The sequence below is a fragment of the Choloepus didactylus genome, chromosome 2 (genome assembly GCF_015220235.1).
Source record: "Choloepus didactylus isolate mChoDid1 chromosome 2, mChoDid1.pri, whole genome shotgun sequence".
Classification (NCBI taxonomy): Eukaryota; Metazoa; Chordata; class Mammalia; order Pilosa; family Megalonychidae; genus Choloepus; species Choloepus didactylus.
Genome location: NC_051308.1, coordinates 60,966,578 through 60,987,773, shown reverse-complemented (window position 1 = coordinate 60,987,773; position 21,196 = coordinate 60,966,578).

Here is a 21,196-nt window from a genome sequence, read left to right as displayed (position 1 = left end):
CAAGATTAACAATGATAATAATAACAATAATAATAGAAGAAATGTCTCTATGCAAAGATAATACAAGAAAAATGAAGGAAAGAAGCAGCAAAACAATTGGTAGCGAAAAATAATTCACCAGAAACATGTTGCATGTCACAGATGAGAATTAAGACCCATTATATTTCTAAAACATAAAGACAAAAAACTATATATATATATATATATATATATATATAGTTTTTTTTAAACAAGCACTAAAGCAGGACTCAGAGAAGACACAGCAAGAAGATAAAAGATGAGTACTCAGAATTCAGGAAAAATTGGAAGGCAAAAATCTGTTATGTAAATGAAAGTTACACTGGTAACAAAACATAGGAAAATATGCACTACATAAAATATGGTAGGTGATATGGAGGGCATAAATTTTTAAAAGTAAGCAAAATATAATGGAGAGAAATCATTTACAAATAATAGAGAGAAGTAATAATTATGAAAAGCATAGGAGGTCTAAGTTACACATAATTGGTGCTACCAATAAAGAAAAAGACAAATAGAAAAAATACAAAAAATATATAATTGCAGAAAAACATTCCTATACCCAAGAAAGAATGGATATGGGACAACCATCATTATTTTATTAATAAAAAAGAAGGGTATAAATGAATTTGTAAGCACGTACAGTGTGGCAGATGCAGTTAGTGCTCCTCTGCTATTCCTCGGATCTTTCAGTGGACTCGGACTAACTTCCAACTACCAGTACCTGAATCCATGCCTGAGGGCTCCCCGCATCCCAACGAGGGAAAGTTGCTCTGCCCATGTGCACAGCAGGCCAGAAGCGCTGCACAATAAATATTAACTTATTAATAAAATATTCATAATTGTAATGATTACTATTTATACCATAATTAAAGTGAAAGGTGCTTAATATAAAAATTAAGTAGCAAGCACAAGAATAGCTACACAAGAGGCATTGTTGGCAATATTAGATAAAGGTTTCCAGGAAAAGCTAAGCTAAAAGGCCCTAGGTCATAGCCTGGCTTTGTTTCCCCAGAGGGTTTATAAGAACACTTTCTGGGAAATTCTGTGAGCAAGGCTACAGGGAAATACTGGGGAAAATAGGACTCACCACAATCAAGGTATACAACAGTGATGTAGTATGGGCCAAGTACTGGATATCAGCAAAGATATGGTAGAGGGAAGGAGGTGCTCTGTATTTCCTGCTTGTAAAGTTACTGTGGCCAACCTTCAGCTCTCAGGAGCTGGGCAGATCAGAACAGTCCGGGAGGTGAAACGAGTGCCTTCAGTTGATCCAGACAGCAGTGAGTGGAACACAAAGTGAGAGGAATTGTTCTGCCAGATATCAAGACTCATTATAAAACTGCAGTGTGAAGGCAGTGCGGGACTGGTCCGTGGATAACAAATAGACCTTGGAACAGACAAGGAAAAGCAGAGACAGACCTATACATATATAGAGAGATACCTGATTTAGTATAAAATTAGCATTACAGAGCAATGTGGAAAGAACAGTATCTTTGATTAATGGTGCTCAGCCAATTAGGTATCCAAATGGAAAACAAAACTTTACAACAAACTCACAATACATATTTTTTAAAAGAGCAATTTAAAATGGATTGTATGCCTACATTTGAAGGACAGGACAATTAAGTGTTTAAAATGAAATATTCACTATTCTAAGAGTTGGTGATAGGAAAAAAAAAATTTTTAACAGAACACAAAAATACTAGCCTTAAAGGAAATTGGATAAATTTGGATAAATAGTACCAGTAAAATATAGAACATCTGTTTATTAAAAAAAAAAAAAACACCTTCATTAAAATAGCATAAAAGGTTGCTTTCTAGCTGTCATGTTTCTCTCTCTCTCTTTTCTTTTTCTTTTGTCTCTCTGCCTTCTTTGACTCTTCCTCCTTCTTTGTGAAGAAATGGAGATGTCTTGATATAGATAGTGGCAATTGTGCTGAATACATAAATACGTGACTATACAGGGAACCAACGATTGTTTACTTAGGATGGAATGTATGGTGTGTGAACAAAACCATCTTTAAAAAAATGGGTTGATGAAGAAAACTTGAGGATATTATACTGAGTGAAATAAGACAGGCACATAAACACAAATATTGCAGAGTCTCACTGATATGAATTAATTACAATATGTAAACTCATAGACATGAAATATAAGTTACCAGGATATAGAATGAGGCTAAAGAATGGGGAGCAGTTGCTTACTATGAGCAGAATGTTCAACTAGGGTGAACTTAAATGTGTGGAAATGGACATAGGTGATGGTAGTATGCTGTGAGAATAACTAAAAGTGCTGAAGGGTGTGTGAATGTGGTGGAAAGGGTAAGCTCAGAGTCATGTATGTCACCAGAAGGAAAGTTGGAAGTTAAAAGATGGGAATGTATAAAACAGTGAATCTTGTGGTGGACATCTGTGATTAACTGTACAAATATTAGAATTCTCTCTCATGAGCTAGAACAAATGTACGACACTGTAACTACAAGTTAATAATAGAGAGGCATATAGGAAAAATATATATATACCTGTTTCAAACGATATACTACATTTAGTAGAATTTTAACATTCTTTCACCAACAGTAACAAATGTACTATATCAAAACCATGAATCAATAATGGAGGGGGGTGGTTAGGGGTATGGGAGGATTTGAGTTTCCTTTTTTTGTCTTTATTTCTTTTCTGGAGTAATGAAAATGTTCTAAAAATTGAAAAAAAATTAATCGTGGTGATGGATGCACAGCTGTATGATGATACCATGGGCAATTGATTGTAAACTTTTGATTTTTGGATAATTGTAAGGTATGTGGATAATCTGAATAATATATATATATAAAAAAAAAAAAAATGAAACAAAAGAGCATAAAAGCATACCATGAAGTTGGAGAAGGTATTTTCAATGCAAATAACTGACAAAAGTCCCATATCTGGAATATTTAAATAATTTTATACATCAATATGAAAATAATAGAAAATGGGAAGGAAAAAAACTGTACACAGGCACTTCCCAAAAGAAGAAATCCAACTGGCCTATTAACATGTAAAGGTACTCACTGTCAAAAATGGTCAGGGAATTTCATTTAAAACCATGATGAGATACTACTACAAGTTCGCCAGAATGGCTAAAATTAAAATGCCTAACAATACCAAGAGTTGAAGTAGAAATGTTTGCTTGTGGGAATATAAATTGGTACAAACAATTTGTCATTATTTAATAAAGTTGAAGAATGTTTACTTTATTACAAACAATTCTATTTCTAGATATATACCCTAAAATATGGGTCAGCAGACTGGGGCTCTCAGACCAAATATAGCCTACTGTCTGTTTTTATAAATAAAGTTTTATTGGAACACAACCATTTACTCAAATATTATCAATGGCTGCTTTCTTACAGATTTGAACAGCTGTGACAGAGACTGTATGGCCCACCCCCAAAGCCTAAAATATTTAATATCTAGCTCTTTACAGAAGAAACTTTCCAACTCCTGCCCTAAAGAAATGCATGTGCTTATGTAGTAGAAGATCATACAAGACTGTCAGCAGCATTATTTATAATAGTCTAAAACTATGAACAACCTCAGCATCCATCAATGGTATAATGGTTAAATAAGTTGAGGAATACTCATAACCATTGCAATATTATGTAGCAATAATAATGAACAAACCTCAGCTATACACAACAACGTGATTGAATCTCACAGCTAAAACCAAACACAAAATAATGTGCACTCCATAAGTCCAAAGGCAAGCAACACTAAATGATAATTTTTAGGGATCCACATTTAGTTGGTGTCTTATTTCCCAGCTGCTATGACAAATTCCACAAATGAGTTGGCTTAAACAATGGGAATTTATTTGCTCATGGTTTTAAGGCTGGAGAAGCACACAATCAAGGCATCAGCAAGGCGGTGTTGTTTCCACCAAATTTTTAACCTTCTGGTGCTGGCTTCTGGCGATCCTTGCCTCACATCACATGGCAATGTTCTCTCCTTTCTCTTCCAGATTCCCTTTACTCCCGGCTTCCGGCTCCTCCTTATGGCTTTTTTTTCCTGTTTGAATTTCTTCTGCTTATAAAGGACACCAGAAACCCAGATTAAGATCCAATCTCGTTCAGTCGGGCCACACCTTAACTAAAAATAACATCTTCCAAAGATCCTATTTACAATGAGTTCACCCCCACAGGAATGCAGATTAATATCAAGATCATCTAAATTAGGTACATAATTCAATCTACCACAGTTGGCAAAGGAAAGCAAAGAAGTAATTCCCTTAAAAGTTGGGATAGTGGTTAACTTGAGTGGAAAAGAGTGTTTTGGGATTAGGAAGGGATAATCCTAATCCCAAAGGGAGCTTTGTAGTACTGGCAATATTTTGGGGGGTATTTGCTTTAAATAATTTTTTCAGATATATATATGTGTGTGTGTGTGTTTAAATGCACTCTGCCATTTACATTATCTTTCACAGTAAAATAAAGGGTTTAAAAAAAAAAACATATAGAGGATTAATAAACTGCCAGAGGTGCTATTTGTAATCTATGAGTTTTACTCTAGGGTGATTGGCTGATCCATTTATTTGGAGGAGACCCTTTGATATAGAAACTTCAAGTCTTTCCTCTCGGTCTTGTCTGAGAAAGACTCTTCCAACCTCCTCCTTGGAGGGTAACACCTAGGCTGCCAGAGTTCTGGGAACCAAAGTCAGCTGAGGAGGTCTGGGAATGTCAGCATTCAGGGCATACCAGGTTCACTGGATCCCCAGGGACGGTGAAGGACCCATTCCCTCAACTAGGCCTGGGATTCTCAGTGCAGAGCCTTGATTTCACCCTCTCCAGAGGATGAGCTTCAAAACATTTATGGGATTTGAAAAAGGACAGTCACCCAGCAGCAAACTGTGGAAAAGGCATCTGGGGATCTAACCACTTCTTAAACAGTGTTTAATTAATTCTCCTTACTTTAGCATCCTACGAATTTTTGCTCCTATTTCCAGCGGTACCTAGTAGTAAGAATTCCTGAGCCTTTAGGGGATTTTACATCTGATTGGCTCTCAGCTTTCCATGCTTTGTTTGGCTTTCTGGAGTCTGTCAAGTCAGTTGTCACTCATCCTTCTGCTTTCCAGCATTCACATGCTCTATCTTCTCCCATTCTCACATCCTAGTGGTTTTATTTCTTAAGAACATATTTTTAAATCCCAGATACCACTACACACCTATTAGAATGGCTAAAGCCCAAAACACTGACAACATCAAATGCTGACAAGAATGTGGGGTGGCAGGAACTCTTATTCATTGCTGTGGGAATGCAAAGTGGTACAGCACTTTGGAAGACAGTCTCGCAATTTCTTACAAAGCTAAAAAAAGACTTACCATACAATGCAGCAGTTGAGCTCCTAGCTATTTATCCAAGTGAGCTAAAAACATATCCACACAAAAAGCTGCACACAAATGTTTATAGCAGCTTTATTTATAATTTCCAAAAATTGGAAGCAACCAAGCTGTCCTTTAATAGGTGAATGGATAAATAGCGATACATCAATACAATGGAGTATTATTCAGCAATAAAAAGAGATGAGCTGTCAAGCTACAAAGAGATCTCTAGATGAAAGAAACCAATCTGAAAAAGCTACAGACTGTATGAGTCCAACTATATGACATTCTGGCAAGTCAAAACTAAAGACACAGTAAAATCAGTAGTTGTCAAGGTGTCTTAGGTCCCCAGGGCTGCTATAACAAAATGCTACAAACCAGATGCTTAAAAACAGCAGAAATTTACTGTCTCAGTTCTGAAGTTCAGGTGTCAGCAGGGTCAGGCTGCCTCTGAAGTCTGTAAAGAAGAATCTCTTCTGTGCCTCTCTCCTGGCTTCTGGTGGCTTGCTGGCAATCCATGGCATTTTCTGCCTTAGTTGTCTCATGGAATTCTCCCCTCTGTCCGTCTGTCTGTAGGTATCCACATTTCCTCTTCTGGTAAGGACACCAGTCATATCGGATTAAGAGCCCACACTACTCCACTAACTTGCCTTATTCCATCCGCAACGACCCTATTTCCAAATAAGTTCACAGTTCTAGGCAATGTGGATTAGAACTTCAGTGAATCTTTGGGGAGGATGCAATACAATCCATAACAGAGGGGCTCAGGGGAAAGGGAGGGGGATGAATTAGTGAGACATAGAGTATTTTCAGGGCAGTGAAACTTTTATGTATGATACTGTATGGTGAAACATGACATTATGCATCTGTCAAAATCTATTGAACTGTACAACACAAAGAATGAACTCTGATGTAAAATATGGATATAATACATATAATAATAATGTGGCAATATTGGTTCATAATTGTAACAAAGGTACCATACTAATGCAAGATGGGAACAAAAGGGAAAACCAGAACAGAGGAGAGACTCTTCTGTATATTCTATGCAATTTTTCTGTAAACCTAAAACTGCTCTAAAAAATAAAGTCTAATTAAAAAAAAAATCCTTTTGCTGTACTTTATTTTCAGTGAGCTTTCAAAAGAATTAAAATTAGATGCATATATTCAATCTGCTATCTTTCTACAGAAGGAATTTTGGTCTCTTAATCTCTAAAATGAACATCAAATTGACTATCTCATGGGGTCATATGAATATTAAAAGAGATTTATGTATTTAAAGCAAGCAGAATCTTTCCTTGTGGCTATTAAAACTGAGGGACTTTAAAATGCAGGTGAAACCATACCATAAACACACACACACACACACACATATACACACCATACCCTTTCCCCACAAAGGAGGTCATGTAAATTCAATCAGAGGTAGAATTCAGATGTGGATTATTCAGATATGGAACTTATTCTGAGTGTTGGGCATTCTTAGTCCATGAAGAGAAAATATAATTGACTACAGGAACCGCAAGGATATCTAGATAAGAAGCATCACACTTTCTCTTGAAAGACACTATTAAAGCAGGACACATTCATAATCAGTCATGTGTCTGGGGAGATATTTGGATTTGAATAGGACAGTATTAGTAAGCATTAATGGAACAGGGTCTATTGCCTGAGTTGTGAAATCTAGTAGTAAAAGAAGATTACAGTTCCCTGTTAATTAGGACCACCTACAGTGCTGGAAACCTGTTTGAATGATCAAAGAGAAGGCATACTTAACCCTGGAGATGTTGACATGCTCTTCAGCTTGTTGGCATAATATAAGTTGCAACTAAGTGCTTGATGTACAAGCTCTTTTATGCTCTGCAATAGTTTTGGTTTATAGTTTGTGAAGTGCTGTTCCTTACATAAACAATAAATGTGACATGGAAATTTGATTCATGTCAGTGCCTGTCCTTGTATAATTTAATATTGAATATACTCTTGTAATATTTCTTCCTGCCACAAGAATTAGGAAGTACTTTAAAATATTAAGAATGTTATTCTCATTTTTGAATCTGCAACTGAATCTATAAAGATCTAAGAGGAACAGGCTCAGGTTACAAAGGAAAGGATCTGTTCCCCCCTTGCCTACTTCACAACAACTGAAATAGTGGTCCCTAATGTTAAACTTCAGGGAATTGAGAAAAATGCCTTCTTGGTAAGGGGCCTCAGATCAATGACTTCCTGAGCAGGAGAGGAATTTTTTTAAAACCTCTTTGGTCTATATAAATAGACTGTGTGGCATAAGAGGACAATCATTTCCTCTGGATCAGATAAACATGAGCTCAAATCCTCACTCCACCACCTACCATCTGTGTACTTTGGGGATGTTAATCCTCCAGTATGTAAAAATAAGGGAATGATACCAACTTTTAGGGTTGTGTTGAGGCATAAAGAAGAAAATGTCTATAAACCACCCAGCACATTTGGGCTCTTAATATTGTAGCTCTTACTAATAAGCAGGTACCCAATCTACATTCCTTTTTCACTTAAACCAAGAATATGATTCCTTACCATGGAAGGTTTCAAGATACTGGTAGGAAAAGAAATACTATCATCAAGTATTCAAAATATCATTAGTTCTTTTAACCTACTAACTGCTAAGATTCATCAATCAATTGGATTCATGTTAGCACACATTCTTGAGCATTTACGTGCCAAACTCAGTGTGAGGAGGTAGGGAGAGGTGTTTGGAGATCCCTAGACAATCCTGATTCAGCAGGTCAAGGGGTTTTTGACCATTTCCCTTCCCTTGCAGCAATGTGTCCTTCCTCTGTGAGCACAAGGAATTGGTAGACTGTCATTTTCCATACCTGTGAGATAATTTATAACAAACGAAGGGAGCAAAAACATATTTTCTCTTTACATTTTGTACATGTTGTAGGAAATGTTGACTGCTTGTTACTTCATAACGTCTCTGTTAGAAAATACAGAATGGGCAAAATGAGAAGTAAAAACAGTGGACAACAGCACTGCCAACCACCTTGGGTATAAAACACAAGCCCTGAGCAGGTGGTGTCCATGAAGCTTCCTCCCTGCGCCGTCAGTCCTGCTCTCCCCTACCTTGTTCCCTCCCCCATGCCCAGCTCAGCAGTTCAGGGACCAGGCGTTAAGGTGTGTGGAGGAGTTTGTCAGGAAATGAGGCTGAAGGAACAGACTGAGGCCAGGCTGGAGAGATTAGCCTTCATCCTTTAGGCCACTAGGGAGCCAACAGAGGTCTTTAAACAGGGAAGCCATGTGATCAGATTAGCTTTTCAGGATGATAACTCTTTATTGTGGAAAATGGACTGTGCGAGAAGAGAGGTGTTAAGGGAACCAATTAGGAGGCTGTTGCCTTATTGGACTTTCTTATACAATAACAACATGTTATTCCATAAAGCATCTCTAAGAACCTCAAAGTACTATAATTTATGTTTATTTAATATTCCACACAATTTTACTCCCTAAGTGTTTTTCTTCACTCCTCATTAGTATACATTTAAATGGTATACTAATAGAAAATAAAAATTGTATTGAACAAAAACTTTAAGATATTCATGGCAATCTCAACTTTTCCAAAAGAATTAAAGGGATAAAATATGCATGTTCACTTTGCATATGTATATGAAAGTCTTAAATTTAAATAAAAAGGAATCTGTGTCATATGCAAACATCTGTTTGCTTCCTGTTACATGGTACCATGTGTTTATTTTCCAACAAAAAGCTAATATCATAGAATTAGATATTAAGTAGGATCATTATTAAATTGTACAACATCAAACCATGTTACACTAGCCACCTTCATTTATAGCACTCTAAAATAAGTTTAAATACATGTGTGATAAAAATTACTAATAGAATTTGCTCAAGTTGCACTTTGGAAATTCATTCTTTTTAGAAGTTGTAAAGTATTCATAAAAGCTGAACAAATGTGCAAAAATTTGCATTGATGGATGTTTTCTTATCCTCCACCAGGAAATGATGTACTTGAAACTCATTATAGATCTTCATAGAAACTTGACTGAACGTGTCTTGGGCTTTGTGCTCATCAGCACATACCGAGTTGACTGCATAATTCATATCTCTTGTGTCACATTTAATGTATAACATGTATTTCCTGTTAATTATGAAAATAAAAACACATCATATATTCTAAGAGCATAATTACAAAAATATTTTTGAGGCCCATTAGCCAATTTCTCTTTTAAACATATAGGAGGGTTATTTTCTCTTGCTTTTTTTTTTTAAATCAGTTTAACAATGCTTCCTTTTTCCCTTCCACCTGACTTTACAGAATGATATAGAGGCTCCATAACATAGGAAACAGGAAATAATAGAGACAGAGGAGTTACCAACTCTATCATCTTGAAACATTTAGACAAATAAATAAAATGTACTCAAGACTTTCCAGGACAGAACTGAGATTGTTCTCTGGATATGGAGACCAAAACAATTCACTTTAGTGATTAATTATTTTTTTCTCTTTTAGAGACATAATTTTTTTAATGTCTGTAGGGCATGGAAAAACAAAATTCCATAAAGGCTCTTATCTCATTAGTCTCCAGCAGTCAAAATTCTCTTAGATAACATCTCTCTGTATAAAGAGGAAATAGATCACATAACTAAAATTCTAACTATTTAATAATTACAATTTGACTCAAGAGAACTTTTTAAGTATCATGTAGGCCTCATAAATCTTGAAGTGCACATGAAGTTATAAACTTTAATGCAGTCTAAGCTTTCACACCTACATAATATACAAGCTCTGGAAGTGGGAGGCAGCCACTGTTCTTTGGTTACTAATTAAACAGGAATGATATTAAAAATTAATTAGCTACACAATGAATATTGCATACTTGTCATAGTCAGTGATTGTGCATTTTTCCCTTGACTCAGAGGAGAGAAATTTTTTAACATTAAATTTCAGTGGATTAATTTGACTCACTGCTTAAGAACATGAGCTGGATTGTTAGATTAACTGTCACTAACTAGGAACTTTTCCACCCACATAGAAGACTTTGAGTTCCTTAAAGTGACTCTGTTCTGCCACCAAAATCCCTATCTGATAAAACGGTATGATTTGTTTATTAATGCATATAACATTCATGGATTTCTTAATTGGATCATTAATTTGCCTACAAGTGCCACTTAGAAATTAACATGTTTATGAAAATGGATATAAAAATTCCTACTCTCAGGAATAATAAATAGGTTTTATCTGGTCAGTCACTTCCAATCTGTTGGTATTAGCTGCCTGACATAATCACAAGTTCAACAAATATTAATAACAGTAATAGCTATAAAGATAGAAACAAATGCCTGTAAGGGGAGATGGTGGCCTGTGGACCAAGTAATTGCAGACCTTGAACAAAGTGTTACAGACACTGTTACAGAAGCTTGTACCAAGTACAATGGAGGCACCAAAAAGAGAGTAATCTTTCTCCCTGTGGTGGCCATAGGAGAAATGTCTCATGATGAGTTGAGATGCCCCAGAAAAATTCAAGTCTAGATAACTAGTGAACAACTGAATACCTCAAACAGTTGCTGAAGATAAAAGTCTGGACTTGAGATATAGATTTGTGAGTCACCAGCTGATTCTTGAGAGATGAAGAAATGCTTTCTAGGTAGACCAGGCTGAAAGAGCATCTCAGCCAAAGGCACCAACTTGAGCAAGGAAACATCATGCTTGACTTACTTTATGGATCATCAGGATAGAAGCATTAAATGTATTTCCTAGAGGCAGAGACGCACATGATACATCACTGGAAACCTGAAGCACTGAAACTCTGTCTCAGAGACAATGTTTATCTCCAAACTTATATATAGTTATATTTATTTACATATTTATTTACATATTTTAGCATTTCTAATTGTTAACTTAAATAGGTATGAAATCCTGTTACTCAATACTATTGCAAATAAGTATTTCTGTTTATTCAATATAACTGATGCTTTATGACCATTGTCAAATTTGAAGTATGTTTGAAGTAATAGCTTAAGTGTGTCACTTGTGTGATAATGAGCAAAAAATTGAATATGTTTATAAAGATTTTCAAATCTGTTTATATACTTAGAATTTCCTAAATAATGGCATGCTTAAGTAGAAGTAGGAAAGATACACTAGTTTATTTAGGATTTGCTTTAATGTGTCAAGGCAGAGTGAAAAAAAAATCAGGCTTTTTCGGTTTCTGATCCTGGGCAAGTTGCTTAAAGTCCCATAACTTCTGCTGCTTCTCAACTGAAACAAAAAAAGAATCTTATCTCATAGGGATGATAGTGAGTATAAAATGAGATAAATCATGCACAGTGTGTAAGTACTAATAAATTACATCTGTACTATTGTTAGAGCATATTATTATAGGATGGTATATGTTGTAATTTGAAGCTGTTACATACCCCGGAAAAGGCCACGTTCTTTTAATCCATTCCTATGGGTGCAGACCTATTGTTGGTGAGAGCTTTTGATTAGGTTCTTTCAATTGAGATGTGACCTGCCTCATTCAGGGTGGGTCTTGATTCTCTTGTTGGAGTCCTTTATAACAGGATAAAATACATACAGAAGCAAAGAGATGAAATTTAGAGAGCAGCAGAGAAGCTGAGAGAAGAAGTCACTGAAGCCAGAAGCTGAAAGCAACAAAACCGGGGACAGAAGGACCAGCAGACATTGCCATGTGCCCCACCATATGACAAAGGAGCCCAAGCTCACTGGTAACTGGTCTTCAGAGAAGGTATCCTCCTGTTGATGTCTTAATTGGGACATTTTGATGGCCTTAGACTGTAAATTTGTAAACTAATAAATCCCCATTGTTAAGAGCCAGTCCATTTCTGGTATATTGCATTTCATCAGCTTTAGCAAACCGAAACAGTGTATTTGGTCTATACACAAAGCAAAGAATGTATTGAAATCAAACAATTACATCCTTAAATTTAAATGCAACACACATTAGCTGAGGACCTACATCATGTACTTTCTACTTTTAAGGAATTTTCAATTGAGTAATGTAACAAATGAAAGAAGTCAAAGCCAATTTGCATGAGGAAGGCAACTAGTATACAAGATATTGCTCAACTGAAATCTGGGCTATGAGCTATTAACAGATGATGGTTTTTGTTATTGTAAAGAATATATGAAAACCTAAAATTTTAAAAGAAAACACTTTTTTTAAAAAGAGGAACTCTCTTAAGCAGTTTCAAAATTTTGAAATTAATGATTTGATTGAATGAAATAGTAAACTTTAAAGAACTAACAATATTTGTTAAGAACAGTTTTGTTAACAATTGTACATTATTTTTTAATTCCCCCATTGAGACAACCACTCTCATTAGTAAGGTCCCATCTGCCAATTCAAAGGCAAAATGGATTGCAGTTAAGCACAGTCTAATTTATCCTCAGAATGGAACCCACTCTCCTCTTTATCCCTTTTTCCTCCTCCTTCTTGAAAAGATTTTTTTCCCAATTATTTCCTCTTTTCTCATGACTGATCATTTATGGATGGTTATCTCCCATTCAGTGAGACCAGGCTGGGTGCAAAGCACCAGAGAGGACATTGAGGAACTTAGCTTAGTAGCTTCTGGTTGAAGTGTGTTTATTTTGTTATTCTTCTACAGCAGTGGAATCAAGAAACTTACTTCACTCATCACTTTTCTTTCATTGTTTATGTTAATATGTTAGTTCATTTCCACAAACACTTGTTGAGTATTCTCCATACAAAGGATTAGGCAAATAGTAAGAGACAATAATGCAATATAATAAGAGAATTATTCCTATGCAGAGAAAGATGGTACATAGAAGTTGAACTTAGCTTACCTAGGGGATGGGTTGTTGGGAAGACTTTTTGAGGTCATGATTCTCAGACTTAGATTCTTAAAAATGAGAAAGAATGATCCAGATAAAGTGTGTCTGTGTGTGTGTATGTGTGAAGCTGAGATTAGAGGCAGAATGAGTTTTCCATAAAGAACAAATACATGAAAAAAGATGCATGCAAAGCTGTGAAACAGCATGATGCCTTTGCTGTTTGGTGTAAATGAAACTGGAGAAGTGAATAAGGGTTAAATTATAGAAAACTTTGTATGGAATATCAAGGTATGTAAGACATAAGGCATGAATATTTATTTAGAGAAAGAAAAATGGGAAGAATCTAGGCTCATAAACACCAAATCCCTCTAGAGATTCAATGACAGTTATATCCATAAGTTCAGGAAAAGAAACATACCATAGTGATATTTTCTCCATTTATATTTATTCTGTAGGTGATCTCATCTGATCTCATGTCTTTAAATATCATTGGTTGCTCCTAACTCCCAAATATTTGTCTTCAGCTTCAACCTCTCTCCTGAACTCCAAACTCACATTCCCCCTGCCTACTTATTCCCAATAGCATGCCTAACAGAGGTCTCAAACTTAAGTTTAGTAGAGAAATCCTACCACTCCCTCCCAAACTGCTCTTCTTACAGTTCTTCTCAAGTCATTAAATTAAAATTCCAATCTTCCAGTTGCTCAAGACAAAACATTGCCTCTCATCTTCTTATCTGACCTGTGGGGACATCTCACTGACTCCTCCTTGAAAGTATAATCAGAAAACAAACACTTCCCACCTCTATTGCTACCAATCTAGTCTAAGCAACTATCATTTTGCACCCAGACTATTCCACATCTGGGACTGAGCTCCCTGCTTCTAGCTATGCCCTTGCAAAGTAAATTCTCCACACTGCTTTTAAATTCCTTAAAAGTAGAAAATACATGTTGTAGGTCCTCAACTAATGTGTGTTGCATTTAAATTTAAGGATGTAATTGTTTGATTTCAATACATTCTTTGCTTTGTGTTCAATACATTCTTTGCTTCCATGCAAAGAAGTCAGATCACATCTCTCCTTCCAATGACTCACACTTCACATAAAGACTAAAGTCCTTACCATGGCCTAAGAGGGTTCCTGGATTGACCCCTGCTCCTTCTCTGACCTTTTCTTTCTCCTCTCTCCCCATTGCTTATTCCACTCCAGCCCCTCTGGCTCCTTGCCATTCCTGAGACACACCAAGCATACTCCTGCCTCAGGACATAAGCACTTGCTATTCTCTCTGCCTGGAAAGCTGGTTCTTTTGACATGTCATCTGATTATTGAGGACTGTCTTGACCACTCTATATAAAATAACAACAGCTCCCTAAACACACACACCCACACACCCAAACACCCACGCACACCACTATCCCCCATAACCTGCTTTACTTTCCCCACAGTATGTATCATTTGCCCATGTGTGTGTGTGTATATATATATGTGTGTGTGTATGTATATGTATACATGCACACATGTACACACACACTGTTTGTCTATCATATGTTATCCTCCACTAGTATAAAAGCTCCATGGACTGGGTTTTATTTGCTGTTAAATCCTCAGTCCCTAGAACATTTCCATGAAGAACAAATCCATGAAAAAGAATGCCAATAAATATTTTTAAATGAATGAATACGAGGCTCCATCCCAAATGCAGTTTCCCATGGTGAGATACACTAGGCTCCTTCCACCTCTCTCCTCCCAGTCTCCCCACCCTACTTTCCAACTTCATATCATGAGCTTTCTTGAGAGCAGAGACCAAGACTCATTCAGTCTTCATCCTCTGTATCCCAAGTGCCCTGCACAGTCTCTGGTATATCTGGCCATTCAAAAGTAGAGCAAAAGAGTGGCTTCACTGATCCCTCTACACTTCTGAAATGCGCCAATAATATCACTAATTCCATAAGAAATAATCAGAAATAACCCCTCTAACTCCCAAGCCCACTCCAGAATAACAACCCACTCTAATGACGGCGATAGCCTGGCCCCCCGAGGCCACCCCAGGTCACCTGCTCCAAGCAGCATCCCCAACCCCACCTCAGTCACATGGGGCATGAGACTCCAAAGGGGACCAGAGGTGGACTTACTGTGATGTTAACAAAGCTCAAGGAACAGGACCCCTCAGTTCATGGGCTTTTTCCAAGGCCCCAAATATAATTTTCCATTCATAGTCTGGAATTATTTTCTCAGAGAAAGTGCACCCTAAATCATTTTAGCTTCAAACCTCATACAACTTGGATCAAGTGGGAATCCACCTAAGACGCAATGGAAGAAGATGTAACCCATCACACTTTGGGATGTGCATGCACCTGTCACCTTCCCACTGTGACCTCCTCAGTCATCTGTGTGTTCATTTTCCTACTTCAATTCCACCTTGTCTGAGAATGCCTGGCCTTGACATTTGTTTTTTAATCTTAGACTGGTTTTGTCTGTTTTCTTATCATTATACATAATAATTTTCATTCTCATTTTTTTTCTGCAAAATAGTTTAACAAATTTACTTCTTAAGGATGTTGCTTCACAGAATGAGATCATCTTTATTTTATGCCAGGTTTCCTTGTGCTTTTTTCTCATTCACCAAGTCATGGTAAGTTTCCTACCATTGTTTACGTTTCCTCCTTTTACATTTCTTTTTCTAATGTATAAGCTCGAGTCAACTTCTCTCTGCAGAATGTGTGATTTATTGAGGAGGCTACCGTTTGTCAGCTTTATCGTTCTTTCTCTGGACTGCTATTTGCTGTTATGTTTCCTTTCAAGGCCTGACACAGCATTTGGCATTAGAGGCACAAGATGAATAAATGAAATGTAAATCTAAGGGAAATTACCTTTGAATGGCATATGGTGCCTGCTCTCATAGGAGTTCAAAGCTGCCTTTTCATTCATAAATTCAGAATTCCCAAATTGTATTATTCATAAACTCACCCACGACATAAAGTTGTTATAAATTTAATGTTTATAGAGTGAAAACTAGAACCTGGATTGTCCCATGGACTTTATCTAGAGTCCTGAAACTCAGGAAATTCTCTATTTCTTAAAAAGATATTTAAAAAGGAACTACAGATCTTCAAAATAAAGGGCACTTAAATTTATAAGGTTACAAATTCAATCAGCCAGGATTTTATTTATTGATGTCTGAGGTTTAACAGGAATGAATCAAATGCCTTAACATCTAAAATGTGGGATTTCTGGTTGTCCCAGCATTTTACATTCCTATAAACTTATTTCTAGAACATGATCTGTATTTTAACCAACTGATTTTTGTGTGTTTTCAGGAGGGAAAAGTGATTTTACCTTAATAATCTAAATCAACACAAAGAACTTCACATGGAGCTTTACTTGCAATTTTCTCTAATGGAATCTATGCTTAATATGTGCATAACATCTTTCCTTGGATTAAGGAGAATGCTATATTCACTGTGTTCCAGATTTCCTTGCTAGTCCTTCTCCACAGGGTCTCCAATTTGTTCGAGAACAGCTGAAACATTATACTAAATTAAAGAATGGAAGAGCCTCTTCTCTCTGGATCTTCTCTCCAACTGCAACTGGCCCTAATGTGAGATCCTTCTTCACCCGACTGCTCTAGCTTTTATTTTTCTTCTTTCATATCTAACTTGCAATTCATATCATTTAAAGTCCTGTCTTGGGGCTGGGTCAGAGGGAGACACATGCCACCAATGATATTTGGACACAAAATTTAACAACATAGAAATCATAATAAGAAGGATATTCCCTTAAGTCTGTTCTACTCCTTATGGGTAAATCAAGGAAAATTGCAAGTTTGATGCCAGTATGACTTTAAATTTTCTCTGACTCTTGCTAATATTCCTTTTCAGTTAAAAAAGAAAAGTAGACACTAGCTCAGAGCCCTCCTCAGCATTTCACAGTTAACTAATTAGAATTCACTGATTTGTTTTCATTCTATTGACTGGTAATGTTATCATTCATATAAGTAGTGATAGAAAGTTTTCTTTTAATTAAGATCTACATAAACTGATAATTACAATTTAAAATAACATTAAGTAAGTAATAGTCAGGTATTGAATTGACATGGCAAAAAATCATGACAATGGTATGGAAAAGGATAAAACTTAGGAAACAGGAGAATGATTAAATGACATTATTTTATAGAGAACGTTAGTAAAATATTCTTTACGTGGAATGAGGAAATGACCTTCATGGTTCCCCAAATGGTCCTGACACCTCACAAATTTTATGCTGCGATCTCAGGCATTCCTCCCAATTCAGGTTGGTGTGTGACGAGTGGACTCACGTTTGTCCCCCCGCAGTTATTCCAGATTATTTTCTTGTTGTTCCTGGTTGTCTTTAGTTGTTCCAGGGGAAAAGCTAGCTTCCACTCCTCTCTTTGCCACCATCTTCTTCCTGTGAATTGTCTTTTTAGAAAGAAACCAGAAGCTTCACCCACATAAATAACACAGGGGTAGTACTTTGGCTGTGAGGAAGTAGAACATGATGGGCAGCCAAGGGTTCCAGGGAGTAGTGGCAATGGAAGGGCCAAAAGGGGAAGGTGCATTAGCCACCTGGGAGTGGAAAGATGGAGAGATAAAAATCCAAGGATAGACACCTAGAGACCAATGATGTCCTCGTGGGGGGGAGGTGCCGGGGTGGGAACTTGAAAATATAAAGTTGTCCACCCTCATGGGGGAGGAGGAGAGCAGCAGCAACAACACAACCTCTGATTCACTCCCTGACTCTCAACTCATCATCTATTAATTTCAGACATCTTTGGGGCACACCAGATCCTCAATTTTCCTCCCTGAATAACTTGGGCCAGGGAACCCCAGTTCTTGTACTTACCTAAGAATTTCAGGAAGCTTCCTAGAAATATAGCAGATTATTGACTATCCCATTGCAATATATGTGCTCTTTTACCCTTCTTGCTCAATGACATCCCACACATAGCGTCCAACCAAGACACATAAACAACACACACACACACACTCCCCCCATAAACGCACACAATACCATGGACTTCACTTAGGGAAAAAAAATGTTGAGACAAATTTAGCCAGGCTACTACTACTCTCTGATAATGCAACACAAATTTATGAACTTTTAGAGAAAATTAAGCCAGTGGGTATCACCAAGTCCTAAAGTTTAGAAATGGGACAAAATGCTAACTAAGTGGTAGGAACAGAATTTTAACTGAGTTAGAAGGTTCACTGAGACCTCTAGACATCAGTTTGTCTTTTCCTTATCTGGGACTGTTTTTAGAATAAATTTCAGCCATCTGGGAATTATTGTAGTGAGTTGTGCACTGCAACTCCAGAAAAACATTTGGTTACTAATTGGAAGTGTTATTTAGGTCCTCTTTTAAATTCTTTCCAAAATTAATGAGGGCATATAATAAATAAAGGTGCACAGAGGGGGAGACAAGCAGCATCAGGAGACATTTGAGAATCTTCCATAAATGCAGCTGGTAAACAAATTCACGACATGCATAAAAATGGCAATGGGGTTATACTTGTGAAAACACCTTAGAGGGGTTTTATTGTACTCCCTGAGCAAAATTTAAAAATGTGCTACAGACTCTCAGGTCTATTGTGATATGAAACCCAACCCTCTGTGCCTGCATAAATAGTTCGTTTCCTTTTTCTCTTTAATTATATATTGTGACTGCTGAATATTAATCTCACCTTTAAAAATAATGTATATTTTTGTTTGTCATTCAAAGTTTTCATAAATTCTTCAACTGAAATTTGAAGCGGATTCATCCAATAACATAGCATGCACTACCCTGACAGTCTAAATGTATAGGAAACAGGAGAGCAAGGGGACCTTGAACTCATTAGATGCTTTATGAGTGGCTCCCATTTCCAGAAAAAGTATAAATTTCTTTTCCAGATTCACTCTCTCTCTACATGTGTCCATGATGAAAGAGGCAGGCCTTCCTTTATCTTATTGAGATCTGAGTTTTATAGAAGATATAGAAAGCAGAAGACAATTTGTAACAACGGATTTAATGCTTCCAATATTAAATTACATTATAAAGTAAATTCTGGCACTAACCTAAAATGATCTACAATGAATGCAACCATGATGATAGCCATGACATGATCATGCACTCATTCACCCCTGACCATGGGATATCTAAACATGTAAAGAAGCAGTTGTTTTTCTGTTCATTTGTTAACTCCTGATAGTTTTCTTTTTCATTAAGAGTGTAAGAAAGAACCACTTACCCTGCTGAGTTTGGTTATCTTTTAATCACTGGGTTTCTCCCTTTTCCTCCATTACTACATGTAGAAATGTCCATGCCCCCAATAACCAACTGAGATGGGGTGCATGCAAGGATTCTGATAGAGCACCAGAGCACCTGCAAGGAGGAAAGTTTATAGAGCATAGCAGAAAGAGTGGTTTAAAAACATAGCTTTGGCTTTGGACCCAAACCATAAATTGGGAAAGAAAGAAACTCATCTCTTACAACTTAAATATGCAGACTATTTTCCAAATCATGGTCAAATTCTTTGCCAAATTCTAAGGATTTGCAGACATAGTGTTTTCATGACTAATATATGGTACATATAATTAAAATTCTTTTATGAAAGCCCATTGAATTTCAAAACACTGGAACTATCTTTTGCGTAGTCCTGCACCAGAGCAATCAGTTAGAGTAAGGCTGCATGTCAGTGTATAAATCATTTGCTTTATGATTTATTCAATTCATAATAATATTTACCTCTACTACTCCCAAACAATGTGTATCTGCTCTTTCCCAAAGCAGGTTATCTAAGTCTGGATCGAACCTCTCTCTGCCAGTAACAGTTTCTCCAGAAGACCGTTCTACTTAAAATGTTTCATAGTCCATCTAGTTATTTGTTCATTGTTAGGCATGGTGGGAGAGACTATAACAGACAAGCAGCCTCAGCTGGCTACTTGAAGTAAGACCAGATCTGGTATTATTAAAAGGATAGATGCTATATTCTATGCCCTATGGAAAATAGTTTTATAATACATCTTGACCCAGAACTTATTAAAAAATCTATTACCTTTTTAATTCAAGTTCATAATGCCCTTTGGAATTTCAATTTAGGCATTTCTTACCAAAATAATAGGTAGGTTTGTTCCTGAACATGGGAAATTGAGTCTGTCATATCGACAACTCTCCTACATGAGGATTATTAATTTATTATTGACTAATTCTTCATCTTAGTCCTAAAAAAGGGCATATCTTTCACTTCCCAATGGACCTTAGATCAACTTCGCCGTTTCTCGTGTTAGTCTAATGAGGGTGCACAAGTTCTTTTTACTGGACTGTTAGTCCTTGCCTAACAGGACCTGGCTCAATCCTAAGGATTGCTCATAAAATCTTCACTCCGAAGACAGTTTACTATGAAAACAACTGTATGCAAACACCCAGAAAGAAACGCATTGCACATGTAATCGGGAAGGTTACAATTTAATGTGCAACATCAAAGATCACGCTTGGTCTTGGGAAATCCGGTGGTGGCCTCTCATCATAAGTCGGTCGTAGTGGCTGGGAACTGGACACCTGCTCCCCTCCTTCTAACACGCACACTTACAAGGCAAACACTTGCTCCATTAAAAATAACACCTCTCTGCTCTGACACGTTTCCTTCCCATGCGCCTGGCTTTAAAATGTGCTTAAGTTTGTAGCGTGTGGCTTGTTAAGATATAACGTTACAACTCTGCTGCAAACCTCCTGCAAGGCAGACTGTGTTAATCTGATGCCGCTTGCAGAACACCTCCTTTCCCTAGCTGTCATCTTTTTTTTTTTTTTTCACCATTATATTCTTGATTCCTTCTTTGATGTGCTAACACAAGTTCCCCACAGCTATGGCTAGAAGCAGTTGAAGGCAATGCAGTCCCTTCTCTCTGTCCTGAACCATAATTTGGAGTCTAGGTAGTGAACTAGTAGTCTTTTTGCAAGCCTTTTCAAACTGACTCTCTATAATTATTTTAAAATAATTTTCCAGTTGAAAATTGCT